The 21,590-nt window shown below is 35.9% G+C and overlaps 1 pseudogene; it reads right to left on the bottom strand.

Annotated features, from left to right (window-relative positions):
* Nucleotides 1-476: 476 nt before the first annotated feature.
* LOC113272037 lies at nt 477-21,056 on the bottom strand (annotated as a pseudogene).
* Between the last annotated feature and the right edge of the window lie 534 nt (nt 21,057-21,590).

Raw genomic sequence — 21,590 nt, 5'->3', positions numbered from 1 at the left:
GTTGCCTTTTAGATAATTTCTTATCTCTAACTGGCTGGGGCTTTGGCGTGGAGGAGAGCATACAAGTTTAGGGTTTTTACTTTTGACTGGAGAGTCTCTAAACCATCTTAGGAGACATCCATAACTTGCAGGTCGGTTTATTAATTCCCCACCTACAGTGGAAAATATCCGAAACTCTACATTAAATCAAATCTCCAGAAGGATTCATCCAACAGATAAATTTTTCTTCGGGTTTATAAACTCATCAGCAGGATTGATATGCATATATGACATATGATAGCTCACCAGCATCTTTGCTTAACTTGAAATTTACATGAATTAAGTGTATAACAAGGTTACACCAGTTATATCAGTTTTGCTGCTAATTAAGAAGATCAACAACATATATACTTAGATACGAGAAAGAAAGAAACCAGCCGAATAAAAGCTCTATAACAAAATCAACTTCTCTTATTTTGTGCATTTCGGAAGTGGCATCAGCATCCATGACCACCAACTTTCTTATTCTAGGCACTCCTGGATCTATTTCTTGCTTCATGCATTGCACTCTCAAAACCCTGCATATCAACTAGCAGGCCTTTTTCTTCTGCCATCAGCTGAGTAAGATCCGTAGGGAACCCATATGTCAAGTTCTCGACAAGTCTTAGTTTTCTCATTCATTGTTTAGATATTTATATATTCATATGTCTTGGTCATCAAGACATAATACGTGGACTGCAGGTATTTAGATTTCCTAAAATACATGACTCAAATATAGACTATTTCCTAATACCCCCTCAAGATGGAGCATGCAGATCACAAATGCCCATCTTGGACAGAAGAAACTTAAACTGAGCTTTTCCTAAGGCTTTTGTAAAGATATCAGCCAATTGCACCGTTGTAGGTGTGTAGGAAGGTGATATAATCTTCGTTATGATGGCATCTCTAACAAGATGACAATCCACTTCTATATGTTTTGTTCGTTCATGAAATACTGGATTCTGAGCAATATATAATGTTGATTGACTATCACAAAAGAGATGCATCCCATGAGTATGGTGAACTCCTAAATCACCAAGCAACTGTTTCAGCCACTTCAATTCATACGTCACTGCTGCCATAGATCTATTTTCTGCTTCGTCTGAGGAACGAGAAACTGTATGCTGCTTCTTAGTCTTCCAAGAAATAGGAGAAAAACCAAGAAGAACAAACCATCCTGTTAAAGAACGTCTAGTCAATGGAAAACTTGCCCAATCTGAATCACTCCATCCTTTTAAACTAAGACCACTATCAGAGCGCAACAAAATTCCTTGTCCTGGACTCTTCTTCAAGTATCTAACCACACGAAGTGCTGCTTCCCAATGCTCTATTCTAGGTTGTTGCATAAATTGTGATAAAATGTGTACTAAGTATGCCAGATCTGGTCTGGTAACTGACAAATAAATCAAACGACCAACTAATCTTCTATATTTTTCCACATCATCAAGTATATTCCCTTTTGCCAATGCCAGTTGGTGATTCGTCTACATAGGAAATTCTGCAGGTTTTGCACCCAATAATCCTGTCTCCATGATAATGTCCAATGCATATTTTCTCTGGCATATATAAAAACCTTGTTTACTACGAGCCACCTCCAATCCTAAGAAATATTTCAACTTCCCTAAATCCTTCATCTTGAAGCATTGTCCCAAGTAAGTTTTAAAATTGTGAAGTTCAACAAGATCATTGCCTTCCATAATCAGATCATCAACATATACTAAGACATTAAGATGCATCCTTCCCTTTGTCATAATAAAAAGAGAGTAATCTGAATATGATTGCTTAAAACCATACTTCTTCAAGGCTTTTGATAACTTTGTAAACCAACACCTAGACGCATGTTTAAGACCATATAATGATTTTTTCATTCGACATACTAAATTGGAATTTCCTTTGGCAAACGCTGGAGGTATCTTCATATACACTTCTTCCTCCAAATATCCATGCAGAAATGCATTATGAACATCCATTTGATGCACTTCCCAATTCTTAACTGCTGCAACGGCTAGAAAAGTACGAACTGTTGTCATTTTTTCCACTGGTGCAAATGTTTCATTATAATCCAATCCTTCAACTTGATGATTCCTAAATCATCTTGCCTTTAGACGTATCAAATTCCCATTTTCATCATGCTTCTCTGTATAAATCCATTTGCTTCCCAATGCCTTCTTACCAAGTGGTAATTCCTCAAATTCCCATGTTCCTTGTTCTTCTAGAGCTCTTATTTCTTCAGCCATGACTTTTCTCCATCCTGGATGCTTCATAGCTTCTTTGAATCTTTTGGGCTCATTTGCAACCGTTATAGCTGCAAGATATTTTCTATGGACAGCAGAAAAACGATCACAACTAACATAATATGTCAAAGGATAAGGTGTACCTGAGGATGATGATTGTGTAGGTTGAGTGGAAGGTGGACTATTTTCACGTACTGTATGCGTCACAAAGCCCTTGAGTCTTCTAGAAGGAATTTTCTGACGTTTGCCTTTACCCATCTCACTGATGTTATTATCTACCGCAACTTCCACAGAAGTGTCATTGGATGAAGCATCCTGTTCAGTCTCCTCAGGATGTTCTTGAACACTTCCTTGCAATTCTTCTGTTGTACATTCAATCCCAAGCTGTGTATCATCATTTCTTTGTTGTTGCTACATCTCAGGATGCCGAGGTTCAATAACTTCTCCATACAACTTTACTTCTTCTTTGTCCTCATCATCACTCCAACATGTTTCAATACTTGATGGAGTAATATTATTTGGCTGCTCAACTGTGTCTGTCATATATGGAAACTGGTGTTCATAAAAATCTACATCTCTTGACACCAAAAACTGTTTTGTGTCTAAGTCATAAACTTTCCATGCCTTTTTACCAAATAGATAACCAAGAAATACACACCTTCTTCCCCGACTTGCAAACTTATCTCCTTTATTATTCTGATTGTGCACATAATAGAAACATCCAAACATTCTCAACTGATCATATGGAGGTAACTTTCCAAACATAATTTCATATTGAGTCTTATTATTGAGAAAAGGTGTTGGTGTTCGATTAATTAAGTATGTTGCAGTCAGTGCACATTCCCCCCAAAATTGTATTGGTAAATTAGCTTGAAATCTCAAAGCTCTTGCAACATTCATTATATGCTTATGTTTTCTCTCAACTCTCCCATTTTATTGGGGCGTACCAACACAAGACGTGTCAAATATGAATATTAAATTCTGTTCCATTGTCACTCCTAACATTTTTGATTTCCTTGTCAAACTGACGTTTAATAAGAGCAAGAAAGTTAAGAAATACCAATTCAACTTCAGTTTTATTCTTGATCAAATAAATCCACACACCTCTTGAAAAATCATCAATTATTGTTAAAAAATAATGAGCTCCGCAAGACGAAAGTGTCTTGTAAGTCCCCCATAAATCCAAATGAACTAACTCAAATATGCAGCTAGCTTTACTCTGACTATTAGGAAAACTACTTGGACAATGTTTTGCTCGTGGAAAAATATCACAAGCATTATTATTCTTCCTAACTAACCTACTTGCAGCTGGTATCTTTTGTAATACTTTCTCTGCCGGATGTCCCATTCTTTGATGCCATAGCTCATACGCATCTCCACGAACTGCAAGCACTTTAACTGAAGTTACACCACGAAACAGATATAGTCCACCTTGTCTCTCACCCACTCCAATCACCTTCCTCGTCAAACGATCCTGTATAAGACATAAACTGTTAGTACATTGCACAACACAAGATAACTCATCGATCTTCTGTGTGACCGTGATCAAGTTACATGTTATTTGAGGTACATAAAGAACATTGTTAAGCTTCAAACCACCAGGAAGAATCACAGTCCCTATTTTATCAGAGTTCGCAGATTTTCCATCTGGCAAGCCTACTGATCATGCCGTAATTTCTTTTACTTCTATCATGTCATCAATGTTACATGTGACATGATTCGTAGCCCATGTATCCACAATCCAGGAAGTACGATTTTGTTTACCTTGCAATTATAGTTTTGATTTGTTTGAACTCAAATAGTCAAGCACTTGTTGAAGCTGAGTCGCCGATACGCCAACCAAGCCAGATCCATCTACAGGTGTAGTACCACTATATTGTTGTGCTGCTGGTACATTCAAATTATCTGCACGCACCATATTGGTGTTGCCATATCCTCTTCCACCTCTGCCAGGAACATAATTACCTCTGCCTCTACCACCAGCTTTTCCGCCTCTACCAGATCCTCTACCACCACGAGATCTTTCAACCCACCATTCAAGGTAGACAATGATTTGAAAACATCCATCTTCAGAATGTCCAACTCTGTTACAATGCTTATAAAATTTCGTAGCATCATAAGTGATTGTAGTTGTTGTCTGATCAGGTTGCACTTTAAACGCCATCACATTCTCCTGCACTTCTTTAAATAGAAGACCATTTCCCATTCTTAATCTCTCATAGTTCACCACAGTTTGGTACGCAGCATCAATAGTTATTAAAGGATCTCGTGCTAGCAATTGTTCACGCAGTGAGCTATATATACCATCCATGCCAATCAAAAAACAGTGGAGATAATCTTCTTCTCGCAAGCTAGTTACCTGAGTTGCAATATTACAGGTACAAAGACCACACTTACATTGTGGTATTTTCATATATGTCACCATCTCATCCTAGATTTTGTTTAATCTTCCATAATAGACAACAACACTCTCAGACTTCCCTTGTTTACACTCACTCAAAGAAGATTTTAGTTGACAAATTCTTGTGCTGCTGACAACACAAAATCTCTTCTTTAAGTGTGTCCATAGAAGGCTCGCATAGTCATAATCTCCTAACGTGGATATGATTGAAGAATCCAACGTGTTATTAATCCAGGAAACCACCATTGAATGGACAACAATCCATTCCTCCAACTGGTCAGGGTCTTCAGGTTGTTTAATAGTACCATCAACAAAACCAAACTTCCTCTTAGCTATCAAATATCTTCTAATGGCTCTAGATCATTCATCATAATTGGTGCCTTTCAAAGCAATCAGAGTAATTAAAATACCAGGACCATCACTTGATCCAAGCTGATACACCGGATTTTTCTTCGGAGAATCATAAACTATGTCTTTTCCCTTTGTTCCACCTGATGAGTTTGTTCCATCTCCTTCTCCCATTGCTTAAAAGAGAACTTGAAAATTTTAGGGTTAGGGTTTTAACCAGGCTCTTGAGACCATGTCAAGTTCTCGACAAGTCTTAGTTTTCTCATTCATTGTTTAGATATTTAGACATTCATATGTCTTGGTCATCAAGACATAATACGTGGACTGCACGTATTTAGATTTCCTAAAATACATGACTCAAATATAGACTATTTCCTAATACCATACGTACAAGAGAAACACATCCTTTCCACTTAATACTTTCTTCCCCTGATTATGTTTTTGAGCAGCCTGCTCCTTAAACTTCTTAATACCCTTGAGTAATGTCTTTCCGAACCTTGTTTCCCCGTCTTCGATAATTTCTCTAATATCCATTTCATGATGCTCCATTTATGGAAAGACACTTCCCATCGATTCTACCACAACTCTCACGAGTTTAGTGAAGAAACCTTTTTCACATTTAAGTATTTCACGTCCGTAACGCACTCCTCGTCTAAGAATACGACGTAGGACATATTTGCGGCTCTCATTGACTGGACCAGATCCATCGACAATAGCAAAACAAAGAGTTCTAATATGGTCTTCCACAACCCTATAAGCAGTATCAAATTCGGTCCACATCATCTACTCCAACTTTTCCGGAGTAGGGTGGAATTCCAGTTCCTTGTTGGATAACATTAATAATGGGCATGAATAGATCTTTGTCGTAGTTGCTTCTTTTGTTTTGAAGAATTGAAGTCAAATGTTCAAAACCCATCCCAGTGTCGACATGCTTTGAAGGAAGAGGTTTCATAGGGCCATCAGTTACTTCCCTGTTGAATTGAATAAATAAAAAATTCCATATCTCAACTAGGTATCACCGGGGCCTTACGGCCCCGGATCAACCTCCCATGTTAGTATCAGTTTACATAATTTATTTTTTCTCATTCCATGCTATACTCATAATTTTATTACATTATTAAACACCTAATAATATCAATACTAATCGAATCAGTATGCATTTAGGCACTTATTTCCAGTAAAAAACATAATCAATCACTTGATTTAATTTCATCAATACTCCAATAATTGTTACCATTACTGGAGCGTTTGTAATCAAGTTTCTAGGTTAGTGGTCCGTTTATAATTAACCAAGACATGTCCTGACAATTGCATTTTTTTTACCTAACATACCATTATCCCTTACAACAGGTGCGCTTGGATTGGCGACTACCAGTGCCTCTAAGAGTATTGATCAATCTGGAGGTATGAGTCAATGATTCAAGAAGAAGTAAGTGACTAGAACAAGAAGTAGTACCATCTTTTTCTGACTGCTAAAACCACGACATAAATTTACACAGGTTCGAATTCGGGGACAACTGAGTCACAATGACCTACGCGCCACAACCGGATGATCCCAGTGAAAATAGGAAGACTATTCAGGAAGCAACTTAGTTTAGTTTAGAATGTAATGATGATAATGATGAGAGAGCAACAAATGAGATGTCTTTTTTCTCTACCAAACATATTTCAATATATTTAGAGAATGATACAGAACAAAAGTGCTCAAATTGGGTCAACTCCATGAAAAGATTAAACTGATGATAATTTACTTTGAAAGTACAATATGCTAGTCTTTTACTTAACAAAAGACATGTAATAGAGCGTAAGAGCTGCAACAACGTGATACTAAAGCATCAATTTGGTGAAAGAATAATGGTATAAGCCTGCTCAATTTGGTAAACAATATTTTTTAGCAGATAAGATTCTAATATGTTGTTACTTGTTTTTCTAATCATCTGATTTAGTATATGTAACCAATTTGATTGCTTACAAATTTTTCGAGCAGTTGCACGTTGATAAATTCTCTTGAACAACTGTATCAAGTTTCTAATGTTTAATGAAACTTCTAGAATTCATTCGCGTATCTACTAATAACAATAACAATGTAACACAATGTACATGTTTGGATTACATGATCATAAGAATCCATAAAATCGTTCATTAACTAACACAGAAAAATGAGATGTTCATCCCCACTTTCAGTTGTCATATTTTTACTAAACCGGTAACTACACACATTCACAAAATCACCAAAAACATAATCTATGCCACCACTTTCATCCACCCCCATCGATCAACGACATCATGAGAAACATAATCAACAATATGATCTAGTTCTCTCTTCCTTAGATCAAAAAGATAAAATTGAATCTAGTGAAAGCAAGTACACTATTTAGATTAAAATAAAAATTCAACTCACGAAAGGTAAAAGTCATATAGTCCTAATTTTATTCTGCGCACTTACTTTTTCTTGAATTTATTGACTTCTGGTATATCCAAATTGATTAACACTCTATAGGCAGTGGTAATAGCTAATTCAAGTGCAACTGTTGCAAGGTATAGTTATCTGTTAGGTGAATAAATGCTAATGTCAGCACTTTCTGCGATTAATTAGTAACAGACCTCTAACCTTGGAACTCGCTTAAAAACGTTCCAGTAATAATTAAAATTATCGGAGTATTCATATGTTCCTCTACAACACCCTCTCCTACTGATTTGCACCATTCAACCCAAACAACAACGTCATAAGATTAATCGTCAAATTATTAAGGATCTCAGTTCATAATTTAGAAATAATATACCTTTTAAATCAATGTTACTTACTTTGTATCTTCGATGACTATCTCTCTCTTATGAACTTCGCCAGACCCTTTTTGGCCATCAAATGCTACCATAATAATACCTGAAAACCATTTCAATCTTTTAATAGTATCTTCAAGTAACAATGTTGTCAATTATATGTATCTTATATATGTTGCATGGAAAATACAAAGGTATCTTGGCTCTTACTTAGATGGAGTGTGGTGTCCTTCACTTTTTCGCACTTTTAAATTTGTGGTCAGGAAATCCCGATTCACCAATGTATAGTTGCTTCACTTTGCTGAACTTGATAAACCACAAAACGTGTTTATAGTTAACAATTCGGAAACTTTCCTTCGAGGCAGAGAGATTAAACCTTTCGATGGAATACAAATTCCCTTCCACCAGCTGGGTTTCTAATATTTCTATCAGCTGCTTTGTACCTTTACACGCCTCTGGGTTTTCTGTGATTTGCAATAAACATATATTTTCCCTACATAATTCAAGAGATATTCATCCAAAAAGGGGATTTTCTTATCTTTTCATCCATTAAATGCAGTTCCAGCGCATACACTTCCTTTGTTTTCGATTTCCTGATTTCCAAATCTTTAAAATCCTTGCCCTGACCACCTTATGACGAACTTGGTAAGGATCTAGGTAACCAAACAAATTATAATCCATGTTTCCTACTATTTTATCTGCTTAAATTATCGTAGGAAGAAATGTAATCGGTAAACCTTTAGACCACTGGTTAAAATGTAATATTTATATGCATAAGAATGATTTTGCAAGAAGATGATCATAAACCTTGGTCGTTTGCTCCGAGTATTTGCTCCCGCCATGTTTACCTGTATCAGTGTTTGTTTATCTAGAATAAGCATAAAATTTATATTAATTATTAATTACAAATCACGCAATCAAACAATTTTATTACACATATAAAGAAGTGAATTAAGGAAAGCGTATCCGGTGAATCATGTGTTCTGTCTCGCAAAAGAGTCTCTGGTATATGTTCAGAGTACGCGGTCGTTTGTCCTATGTATAGATTTCAAAGAGGCTTTGTTAAGGAAATCGGTGTTTCCATATAATTAGAACTGTACTAATTTCCGAATAAGGAAATCAACGTTTTATAATAACCAAATTTGTATTAGGTTTCCTATACCCAACCTAACTCAATTTTGTTATCTATTATCAGTCAACTCCCTAAAGTAATACACCTAAGTGAACTTGAATTTGGTCGTGCTATATTTTATAGTTCAAATTGGGCTAGTATTTGACTTGTGGCCATGGGCTAGTAGTTGTAATTGAGACTCTAAGACACTGAGAAAGAAGAAAAGAAACCTATCTTTTAGTGTTTCTTTTTCTTCCCGGATATAAGAGACCATGAGGATCAAGCAGGTAAAGAACTAAAACAATTAGATGTGGAGGTAAAACACTTATGTAGTTCAAACTTTAAAGTAATGACTATAGATTATAGCATTCTGAGAAGTACCATTGGATTTTAAGACATCATAGTTTATCCACTTTTGTACCTTTCTAGAGTTTGATTCTTTAACTGCATTCTGAAAATTTGAACGCCAAGCCTTTTATTATTCTCTCTAAAATCATCAAATTAAGTACCTTCTTTGGGAAAACTTCTGCATTAGAATGACATATAATTAAATAGATTTTCTTCCTGAAGGTAAAAATTACACTTGAACAAATGAATATTTATCGAGACAGAGATTTACTGAGATCTATCTTAGTCCCGCAAAATTTCTACGATTTGCAGCCACACTAAATCTACAAAGTATTCCATACCCCTTGTAGAATTGTAATACCAAGAAAAATTCTATTTTGGAAGAGCTGATTTTCCTCTCAAAGACAGAAAATAGGAACTGAAAAAGCACAATGGAATAACAATACACAAAATTCCGAATATAAATCAACTTGGCTGTATCTGCAACCCAATATCATGTAGTTGAGTATTGATGGTGGTTTCCTTAGCGTATTCGTGGTGAGTTCAGCAAATTTTTCTGCCAAGTACCATAACACGACATAGCTTCAACATAATAAACTTTCTTGATGCCACTGGATTCTCAAGTAATGACTGGAATCATAAAAAACAACAGTTCTTGAAGGCATGAGAATGGCTTGTAAACCTTTACCATAAATACTCCCACGTGTAAACAGAAACAATAGATTAATCCAGTGAAATAAATATTACAACCAAACACTGCCATTGACAGAGAAAAATCAACACAATCAAATAATCCATGTGATGGGAATTATAAACAAAACCTCGACTTGATTCCTTTGCCGCTCACTTAGAGAGCCCAGTCTTGATTCTACTTTTACTTGCTCAATTTCTTGCATTGCCCTGTAAAGTGGTTAATCTAGATGCTTAGTCGAAAGCTACATTATAATTGCATTGCAGGAAACATGGGTTTAGAAGCCGAGCAAACTTTTCCTTCGTGTGGTATGTATCTAGAAACTTAAGTTGCTCCTTCCATATATTTGTGTTCAGGTCAAGTACTCCAATATCAACTATTATAACAAAGATTGAATATGTAAGGTTTTGGATGCACACTCTAATTCTCAGGGTTTCACTTATTGAATTATCTACACTGCACCCATGAGTATCATTGCGATGAAAGACTTCACAGAGAATTTGAATTAGCTTGTTCTATTCAGATGTTTCTCATGTACCGAGATGATATATGACACCCCTCATTATCCCATAAATGTGTTGCACTACGTAATGAAGAGTTAATGTTGACAACAGAAGCATATGATGTCCTAGCCTACTCAAATAACAATGCCATCTACGGGAGTCGAACCCACAACTACATGGTTGAGAACCATGTGCTCTTCCATTTGAGCTAAGACAACAAGTAAAGTGATTACAGGAATGAACCATATGGTATTGTGCTAACATACTATCCAAGAGTAATTTAGAGTAAGGTTTCAAAAAGGATCAGAGGGATTCTAAAGAAAGAAACACACAACCACATTATATTAATGAAGCTGCAATTACGTCGTCATATATTTCCTCTGTTTTGATAGACTCCTACTTTACCAATCCCAGTTCAGAAGGAATCCAAGTTCAATGTTTTCATGGACACTTACAGATCACAGTGATTTTTTTTTTTTTGAAGCATAACATATTGTAAGTAATTGATAATCTAAAGAGATCAGTCATAGAAAGAAACTTTACTAATGATTGAAGCCGATTTTTTGTTTTAGTAAACTGTAAGTTCTTATTTGTTTTTTCCTCTAATAAAAATACTTAAGTTTTTGTGGATATCGTATTATTAAGCCATGGCCATGACTGATAAGCACGTAAGTGCTACATTTTGTACCCATATTTATATTAGTTAGGACTCGATATCTCGGCTAATGACATTATTTTAGTGCTTTTGTAGAAAGTACAAGCAAATATGATGATCGAAAGAATAAGCAATTAAATACACAACTAAATAGCGTTTACGGCAAAATTCACCAAAAAGCGGTTGGCCTGGTATTTCTTTATATCAGCAACCACTCAAGTAACTCATGGCACCAAATGGAGATTGAACCAAATTTATCATTGGCATGTAATTAATTTTGATGACCATGCCCCTCAATGTCACGGCCAGGCACATCAACAATGGTACACATAATCGTGTTTTGTTCACTTGGGCAAGATTGTGGAGCCCACTAAAGCCAAAGGAATGTATAACGTATCTAGACTACAGACCTTCCACTACATCTTATCTCTTTATGAAACCGAAGAAACTCTCGAGCAGGTGGCGTTTAGAAAAAGTTGATGGTGATGATTAATTTAGTGTCTGCAGATGTGAGTTCGTGGCTTGAACTGATACTGGGTCATACTTCGCCTGAATTGTACGCCTGAAGATTAAACGAAGACTAGATGTTGGTGCCGTTCAAACAAGTGATGAATTAATGAAGATGGAATTGATTTTTGGGGCTTTATGCAGGTGATGATGGGTTTTGTCTGCCGGCAATGGTGTTATCTCGAATAGGTTTGGATTTTGAAGAATTGTTGTCGTATGGCTGGCTGTGTTATGGAGCTCGGTTTTGAGATGGACCGAATGATGTGGCTGTTACTTCCGGTGATGTTCTAGCTGGTCAGGAGCAGACATAATGGAAATTGGTGATGATGTATAGTATTATGAATACTTGGAGTGAACTGAGAAATGACACAACAACAATAACGGAGCTGGTGGTGTTGGAGTTTACATGCAAATGCGTTGGATGGCTTATGGATGAGCTGTAGCTAAGATGGAGAATGAATCGGCAGCCAAGGCAATCGATCTGATGTTGGATGGATGTAATGAATTTTGGAGTTTGTGGTTGAATGGAAATTATGCATGGATAGAATGGTAGCTGGCAGTGATGGAGTTCGTCTGCATATGTCGAATGTCACGGGGAATTGCCTGCAACCTGTTTGCAAGAAGGCCTAGAAGAAATTGGAGCTGTTTAAGATGTATGTTGTTTGGTCCGAATTCGTTCGTGGGTGTTGATGGCTGAAACCAGGGGTCCAATGGAGACGTTGTTTGCCGGAATTAAGAATGTCAGGCTACTATGGACAGTGAAGAGATCTGCAATGGAAACTCGGAGATGGACTGGAGAAGAAACTTAACAAGAAGTTCATGATCGAGGTGCAGGTTTTGGTTACGTAAGAAAATGACAGCTGCCGTTAACAACCCATGGTGATGAAGATCGATGAGAGTTGTTTTCTGTGCAGTCGATGGAGTCGGTGTGTCAGCTGGAGTTCTGATGGACTCTACGTTTGCAGGAAGGAAGATGGGAATTGAACAAGATACTTATGCGGAGATTTGGTTCAGCAGCATCATGAGAATTATGGTTTGTGTGATAGCTGATGAAAAGTATGGCAGTAGTGTTTGTTACTAGTTGTTCCATGTACTGAGGTCGAGAAGTTACGTGGCCAGAGAACTGAAGAAAACTGTATCCGGCCAGTTTTGGAAAGTGTTTGGACGTGAACTGAATTTGGAATACGGTGGCGTTATGCTTAGTATGCTTACATCAATAGAAAGTTAAATAGTATTATAGAATACTATTTAGCATGCATACATCAATAGAAAGTTAGACCCCTAATTTAGCAAAACTTATGACGTAGCACATATTATATATCATTTGCAGATTCCAATATAAACTGAACCCGATTTAAGATGGTAGGTCACAGGCTTATGGATGTTTCACATCCAACCAAGCAAAGTATTTTAGCACAAAAGAAGATAATACATGTCCCACTATTGCAGTGAAACCCCCAACAACAATAACTATCAAGTTTTCACTGGTTCCAATAGATTTGGATCCGCTCTTTCTAAGATATAACTTCTTAAAGTAGTTGTATCCATAGCAACACACAACAATGAAAGATTGCAAATTGTGGGTCCCAAGCCCTTGGAACTATGGAATAACTTGTAGGAAATGCTTCACATATGACATCAAAGAGGTTCCTACAAAGATCATCCACCGCAAGTATAAACAGTCTATGAATAGTGCTGCGAGTTGTTCTCCAGTAAACTAATTGACAAAACAATGGTACTCGTGAACGTCAAGATTTAAGAATACACAAATAAAAAAATTATTTAGAAGCTTGAATGTGAGACTATGTAACCTGTTGATCAATGTCATAAGACATAAATAGTTCTAATAACGTCACCTCGTCGTGCCATTATCTAATTTGGAATTTTGATCGAGTTCCAGCTACTAAAGCATAATTATCATTCTCAATTGCTTTTGCAGTTGAGGATTTAAGAATACACTAATAAAAAATTATTTAGAAGCTTGAATGTGAGACTGCGTAACTTGTTGATCAATGTCATAAGACATAAACAATTATAATGACGTCACCTCGTCGTGCCATTATATAATTTGGAATTTTGATCTCGAATTCCAGCTGCTAAAGCATAATTCTCATTCTCAATTGCTTTTGCAGGTTTCAACTGGAAGCAAATATGCAACAGTGAATTATGCAACAGTGAACTTAGAGATTCATGTTTCATATTATTACCAAGTTAACCTTAGAGATTCCTATTCTAGAACAGATCATAAGTTGAAAAAATTAAACAATACCCCCTCCCTACCTGAATTGCATGTACAAACTCAGAAACCCCTTCCAATTTTTAATTTTCTATTAGTCTCAGCATCCTTAATATCCGCAACAAAAACATCATCAGCTCTTACATCAAATCGAATAAATTGAAAGAAGAATACACATAAATACCTTTATACCAAGAGATTGACTTATTACCAACATACGCGTTTCAACATTAGAATCCACGTACTTGAGATAGTTCCTTGTGATTCAACATCAATTCCTGTGATGAATAGATAAGAATTTCCATAATAGAAATCTCTAATTCCTGTGACCTTGTACAATAGATACAATCAAAATAATGTACACCCAACTATCAGAAATAGATTTGAACTTTTGTATTAATTTGTTATGCAATGTTTAAATTCATTTGATGGTCATGCTTGCAATGGTTTCGATATTGACTACTCAGTTTATGCAAAGAGGCTTGGGGCCAGAAAGGTGTTGATTCTGAAGTTCTTAGATTAATTTTGAAGTGGCTAATAAAAAATTACACACATACCTTTGCACAACAACGTTCCTGAAGATAGTGTACTTCACATGCATTCTATTCGTTTTGACTTCAATCACAGAGCGGAGCGACAATCATTATTCCTAATAAGAGGATCAAACTATTATCTGGATCGCCTCTATCAACGGAAAAGTGAAGTTATAAAAGAAAGATAGCTTGCACCATCTATAGATCCTCTGGGAACCACCAGTGAACAACAAAAAATATCAGCAACACCCCGATATATGCCCCTTGTACAACCTGAGTAATGAATGCTTTTAATCTCTTATTTTTCAACAGTTCCAACAGGTCTACATGTGCATGCTTATGAAAACGGGGGATTTCACACCACTCAGCATTAGTTGCTTTTACAAAAAGCATCGACGGAGGGCCTAAAAATTAGCGCTTTAAAAATACATATCCATCTAAAAATGAGGCCTTATAAACTACTACAACAACAGCAGAACTTTCTAAATCTTCAAAGAAACAGTATCCACTACTAATTAATACCGAGAAACATACCCCGTTTAACTGCATAGAGAACCTGGCAACAATAACATATGCAGTTTTTCATATTTTTAAAGTCCACTAGCCGAGATAATCAATAACAATACAATATAGATGGAATGGCTTGCACATTTATAAAGCACATGTAAATTACACACATCAGTAAAAATCTACTCAAATCAAGCAAATTTACTACTCAAATAGGCTGTACTCAGTCTTACCAAGGACAAAACCAAAGAGAGAATCAGACCAACTAACTTTCAGCATCTGAGTATCCATTGCTTCTATCTACAACCAATTTTAGGTATTCAAATAAAATCGAGTTCCAAGAGAAAAGCAGCAAACATAAGACTCACATCAAGTAGAACATCACGGTAATAACAATATCCGAAGCCTCAGTAGTAATCCAATAAAAACATCACCGGTCAAAACACCAGCAAAACCTTGTTTCCAATAGGTAGTCACCAACCTAACCAAAAACAAAACGTCTTTTGTTAATTTGTGTTACCCTGGACGGGAGGGTCATCCGGATAATAGGTAGTCAAACCTGTTTTGTTAATCTGTCAACCTAACCAAGCAAACTTGTGAGTGAATAACTGTCTTTCTTGAGGGAGAGAGAGCACCTGTTGGTAGTAAGAGAATCAGGTGTTGTAAGAAAAGAATTGCAGATTTACAACAAGTAGTATAGATCTACTTCCTTTGCTCCGTCAACAGATGGATATCTTATATGGTCATCTTCTCATCATTAGACCACTTACTCTATTGACGAAAGCTCACCAATTGCACATCTCAACTTGATGAATTGCAGTCAGTAGTCAATCAGCGTCCTATCAGTTTTCAAATTCACTAAATTACTACATTACTAAAGATAAAAATACACATACCTGCTTACCACCTTCCCTGCTATTTGGTTAAGAGAGTGCATGATCTTAAAGATGAGTGATATTATCCCTCAAAAAACAATAACTTGGATATACGCAGATAATTTGATTTCAAGTCTTTCAGGTGTTCAATTTCTACTTATTTTAAAAGTACATTTATCTTTCAATATTCTTACTTGTTGCAATGGCTTATGTACCTTATTTTTGAATACCTGATAACAAATTTTAAATATCTGAAGTTCACTAAACAATTGTGGAACCTCAACTTCCTGTACTTAGATCTCATTTTGTATCTCAGAACTCAGAAAACCTTCTCTAACTTTACAGCCTCTAAGATCTTCACCTAATTTAGCCATATCTGATACAAATCCATCAGCTTATGGATACCTTCCGATCCCCGATGCCATATTCGCATTCTGCCTGTATTCATCTATTTAATCATCTAAATTACAAATCGAAGGAATGTATATTACCTGGAAATTTTCATTATTAGTTGCAACGTCAAGTTGTGTCCCCATCCAACTGAAACACTATCATCCACTCCCAAGTCATATAATTTAGTTAACTACATATATCAATGCAACACCTAATTTACTCATCCAGTAAATAATACCCAGTGCCAAATATAGTAAGATCGAGAAAAAGTTGCTACCTTACTACTGCAAGCATTCCATAAATAAACACAATTATCCAATCCAAAAGCCTCTCCAAGGGACCTGATCTCGGTGCTATGATGATGCTCAAATACTGATGGTAAATGTGTTCTTATGTCTAATTGCAACAGAAAAAGTAAATCTACTCTCTGGAAAATCAGGTATATATGAAATAATATAGAAGAAAAAGGAATTTACTCTAAACTAAAATCACAAATTGTTTACAAAGATTTTGAGCATGATAGGTAAAAGTAACCACAATTTCGCAGGTTCAGGCTTACGTTTCCATATTGTAGCTAAGAGAACATCATCAGTCAACCAAAAACCCTAATCACATAAAAATAAACAAAAAGCCGAATCAAAACTTAGCAAAGAAAAAATAAAAAATCTGAGACACACAAATCACTTCAGAAAAGTTTCAATTGAAATTGAGTGAGAAACTGGAAGATTTTCCATTGGTGAAGATGAAGAAGAATATAAGGTTTCCATTAATCAATTAAATTCCAAACAACGAATAAAAAAAGCCTCAACAAATTTCAATACCTAATCGGCTTGCTGCATCAATCCGATTACAACAACCCTAAAAAGCTTCGCATATTTCTGATTCGACCTTTACCCGACACAAAACCTGAAAAAAAATCAACAAACTGCAAAACAAAAACACAGGAAAATAAAAAAATAAGGTTTTCAGGTGAGGGGAAAAGTATTTGTAGATGCAGAGAGAAAGAGCAGAGAAATCCAGTTAGAAAATCCTTTTGTTTTCGAGAAGAAGCTTATTTTAGAGCTCGAGCATCACCCTATCATATCTCTGTTGACCCATTTGGAAAGGAATATCAAGGACTACATCATTTCATTGCAAAAATGGAAGAAGGAAAATGCAAACTGTCCAGCAATGCAATACGAAGCTGAACCACTGGTTATGCTTCCTAAAGGAGCAACGCCGACTACAAGATGTCTCAACCACTCTCATTTTCAACATCTGCTGATTCTTCCTATAAACATGCCATTTTCATTGTTGTCATCATCATCTACATGTCAGTATCTTCTTCTCTCTTACTTTCAACAGAATCTGTGAAATAGCAGGATTGTAAAGACCTTCTGCCTGGCTAAACTCAATGTTTTCCAAGTTATTTTGTTGTTTTTTGTTCCACAAACCACAATACATGGAAAGCTTAATAGTATGTACTGATTTGTTCCACAATACATGGAAAGCTTAATAGTATTTACTGATTTTGAAACTTTATGTTTGAACATATGTATCTCGAACCAAGAAGTATCTACAAAAGAAACATATGACGTTAGGTGATAATCCCACTATTAGATTACATTATTCACGTAACACAGTAGTGAAACAAAAATTTACATTAATAACAACAATTGAAATTTCTGATCAGAAAAAAAAAATGGTAACTGAAATGCTATCGATGTGAGACGTAACTAGAGGAAAACTACATGATTTGAGGTATTTAATTTTTATTGACGTCTAGTAGGAAATGGAATTTTTTTTTTTGTTTTTTAAGCAATGGAAGTTATGTTACACTTTCAGACACACCATGTAAGGTACTCATCAGGTGTAACATCTTCAATTGAATTCCCAATCTTTTTGAGATTTAGAATAAAGAAACCTAAAAACAGAAATTTGATTTATAAAAATTCACCAAAATTTTAACCTTTCACCGATTGGACTATATGATATTTTTCTACAACAAATATAGAGACTTTGGATTAAGATGTAGCTTAAACCTAGAAACAGAAATCTGATGAAATATACCCAGAATTAAATCTGATGAAACACCCATTGTAGAAGCAAAAATTTGCGTGAAGAGAGAAAATGGAATAGCAGAGGCATCCAGAAAAACCATTCGAACAAAAAGGTAGATAAAATTAAAACTTTTACAGTAAATAAAGTTTTGTTGCTAAGAATTATGCGGATGGTTTACCTTTCAATTACTCTTGTAACATCTTTTTGATTAATTCTTTTCTGTCTGCATCGTTTTTCTCAGCCTTAATTAACAGAACAAAAAATATATCAATAAGCCGACAGATACTAAATGTAAGCTATTGATAAGTTCAATCCCATAAATTAATCTAGATTGGAAAAAAACTGACCTGAATTGGAAAAAGGCTTCTCCTTTGGAGATGGTTTCAGCAGAAATGTGCATTCGTAGCTAGATCTCTTATTACACCACAATAATCAGCATCCAAAAGTTTGAAGATACTTCTATTTGAACCGTTTATGGTTGAGAGGAGTAAAAGACTGATAAGCACGCAAATGCGACACAATTGTACCCATATTTACATTAGCTAGGCCTCATTATTTGGCTAATAATATTGTTTTAAGGCTTTTGCAGGAATTACAAAAAAATCCAATCACCTGAAAAATAAGTGGTTAAATAAAAAACAAATGACATTTGCGACTAAAATGGGTAAATGTGGCTGGCCTGGTATTCCTATGTATCAGCACCACTCCGCGGCACCAAACATAAACAGAGCCTTATGAACTTTCCAGGAAAAAGGAGTACATGATTAAGTTCACGATTCCTATAGACGTGGGCAGAATTAAAATTCAGTTGGCTAGTGTCACTGGCTTGGCACTCACGAGTTCACAACAGGCAGACAATTCTTAATCTCAATTAATGCATGGTGAAGCGAGTTGATGTCAGCACACTAATGCCACCTAAGATTGGTCAAGAGTGACTTTATTATTGTTAGCATAAGAATGGAAGAATATCACCTCCATGACCACGTGCAAATGAAGAAAAAGGAAAGATTAATATATCTTGTCCTTACATAAGTTCTCTTGCTATATTTATATAAAGAATCTGAAGGAATATTTGAAGCCAACTGACGTCATTTTGCAAATACAGTTAAGGTGGGACCCAGCACATGCAAGAAAATATCATGCTTTCTAAATGAAATTCATATACTATGGAAAGTGGAGATTCGGTGATACTTTACAATGTCTCGTCATATTATGACACGATGCACAACATCATTGGGTGAATTTATATTTTTCATGACATGTGGCAGACTTCTATTGGGAGGTGATGTGGCGACGAAGAAGAAAAACGTGAATTCATTTGTGAGCTATATTTATGTGTTGTTTCAAAATATTCCAGAGGGGCGCCCGACCACAGAGCTGGAAGAGAAATAGGAGAAGGCTTTTGGAGTTTTTTTTTCGATTCTTCGTTTTTCTTTAGCTAAAGTTTGATTTTAATATGTCTATGGATTTTGAGAAAACCATGTCTAGCTAGAGTTATGTTAGGGTTTGGGTAGAAACCAATTTAATTGTGTAAACTCTACATTTATATGCTCAATAATGATTTAAACGACTAGTAGTTTTTTTTTTCATATAGCTTGGTATTTTATTGTTCATGTGATTTTCTTGATTATTTATGCTTTTGAATTGATATTTTGTGCTTCGGTTAAATCCCTAGACGTGGTATGCAAGGATAGATAGGTAATGCTTTAGAATCACTACTCATGAAGCGAAGATAACTAGAGCGGAGAAACAATATTTGAAAATGCATGGAATAGATTTTTAAAGATTAGTAGAGTTTGCATAATTAATTGGTGGAAACCGAAAATCCTAACAACCTTCTATCATTCTGTTTTTCGTTAAAATTATTTATTGTTTCATTTTGTTTCAAATTTCTGAAAACTCATTAAACATGATCTATTTGATTATTTGGTCTTGGTATTAGTTAGAAGTAGTATTTTCACACTCCTCGTGGGAACGACCTGTACTTGCCATTGTTCTACTAGTGAGACACAGTGCACTTGCAGTATTTTATTGTAGGTTTCCGAACCTACCAAAGACCCTAGAATTTGCTAAACCCAGAAACCCCAAAGACCCTATTTTGCAACAATCTTACGAAACTTATTAGAACCATGCAAAGGAGTAACTCAATAATTCGAGATGAAAACGAATGAAAACCCTAAATACATATACGGAATTGATAAATTAGGGTTTGCTGCAACGAATTTCGAGATCCATACCTCTTCGAACTGGGGAAATCAAACAGAAATTACGATAATCTGCGGAGAAGAGGAAGAAAAAAATAGACCGGGGGAGTTGGAAAGAGAAGTAGATTTATGTTCACCTAGACCCCACCCCGTAACATAGCCCATCATTCCTAGCCGTCCAAATCAAACGAAATCAGGACGATAATGACCGTAAGATGACCCTTTTCGACCAATCATGTCCACTCTTTGACTCTTTGATCAAGGAGTCAATTACCAAATTTTTTTTGTAACTATGATGCATGTTGGATCGTCATTGTTAACCAACGAAGAGGCATCTCGGTTACCAATTCTATCAAAATGGATTTCTGTGCAAGGTCCACAAGGACCAGTATCCCACATCTCCCAGAAATTATCCTTGCGCCCAAATGGCAAAACGCGAGAAGGTGGCAAAAATTTCAGCCATATATCTCTTGCTTCATCATCAGCTTCAAGTTCTAACTTCTAGTCACCACCAAAATAGGTTACATATAGACGGTCAGTGGGTAGTTAGATATCTCTGTGAGCAGATCCCATGCCCATGATATGGCTTCAGTTTTGAAGTAATATCCAAAAGATCAGTTACCAAGCATCTCAAAAAATGTATGATGGTAAGTATCTTTGCGAACATCATAGATGAAAATGGGTTTGAGAAGGAGCAAAAAAATTGTTATTGGTCAAGAGCTTGGCCTCACAAGATAGGATTCTTTCTTTGGCAGGTCTGCCATAAAAAATTAGCTACCATGGATATCTTAAACAAGAAAGGAAAGTCACTGGTTGATGATTGTCCTATATTGTCGCACAATTAAGGAGTCCACTGCTCTTCTTCTCTTTCACTGTACATTTGATTGCCCTTTAGAATCTTGGAAGGTTGTAAGGTTATCCGGCCATTGCTTCCGTATGCTATAATGTGGGAGGCTTGGAATGAAAGGAATAGGCGCATTTATGGAACAAGATCTATGTCTTCAGAGGAAGTTAAGTTTTTGACAAAGCAGACCATTATTTTGTGGTGTACTGTCTAGGACACTTTCAATGGAATCCCAATCTCGCAAATTTTGCATCAATGGGGGATTGTAATCAAGTTGTAAGCCGTTATTACCTAATGTAAAAGGTTACACTTACCCCTGTATATGTTGTATATATTTTTTCTCTTAATATAAACTTCCTTC

This window comes from Papaver somniferum, chromosome 4 (assembly GCF_003573695.1).
Source record: "Papaver somniferum cultivar HN1 chromosome 4, ASM357369v1, whole genome shotgun sequence".
Lineage (NCBI taxonomy): Eukaryota > Viridiplantae > Streptophyta > Magnoliopsida > Ranunculales > Papaveraceae > Papaver > Papaver somniferum.
The sequence above is the reverse complement of the archived record's forward strand: the minus strand, read 5'-3'. Positions and strand labels throughout refer to the sequence as shown.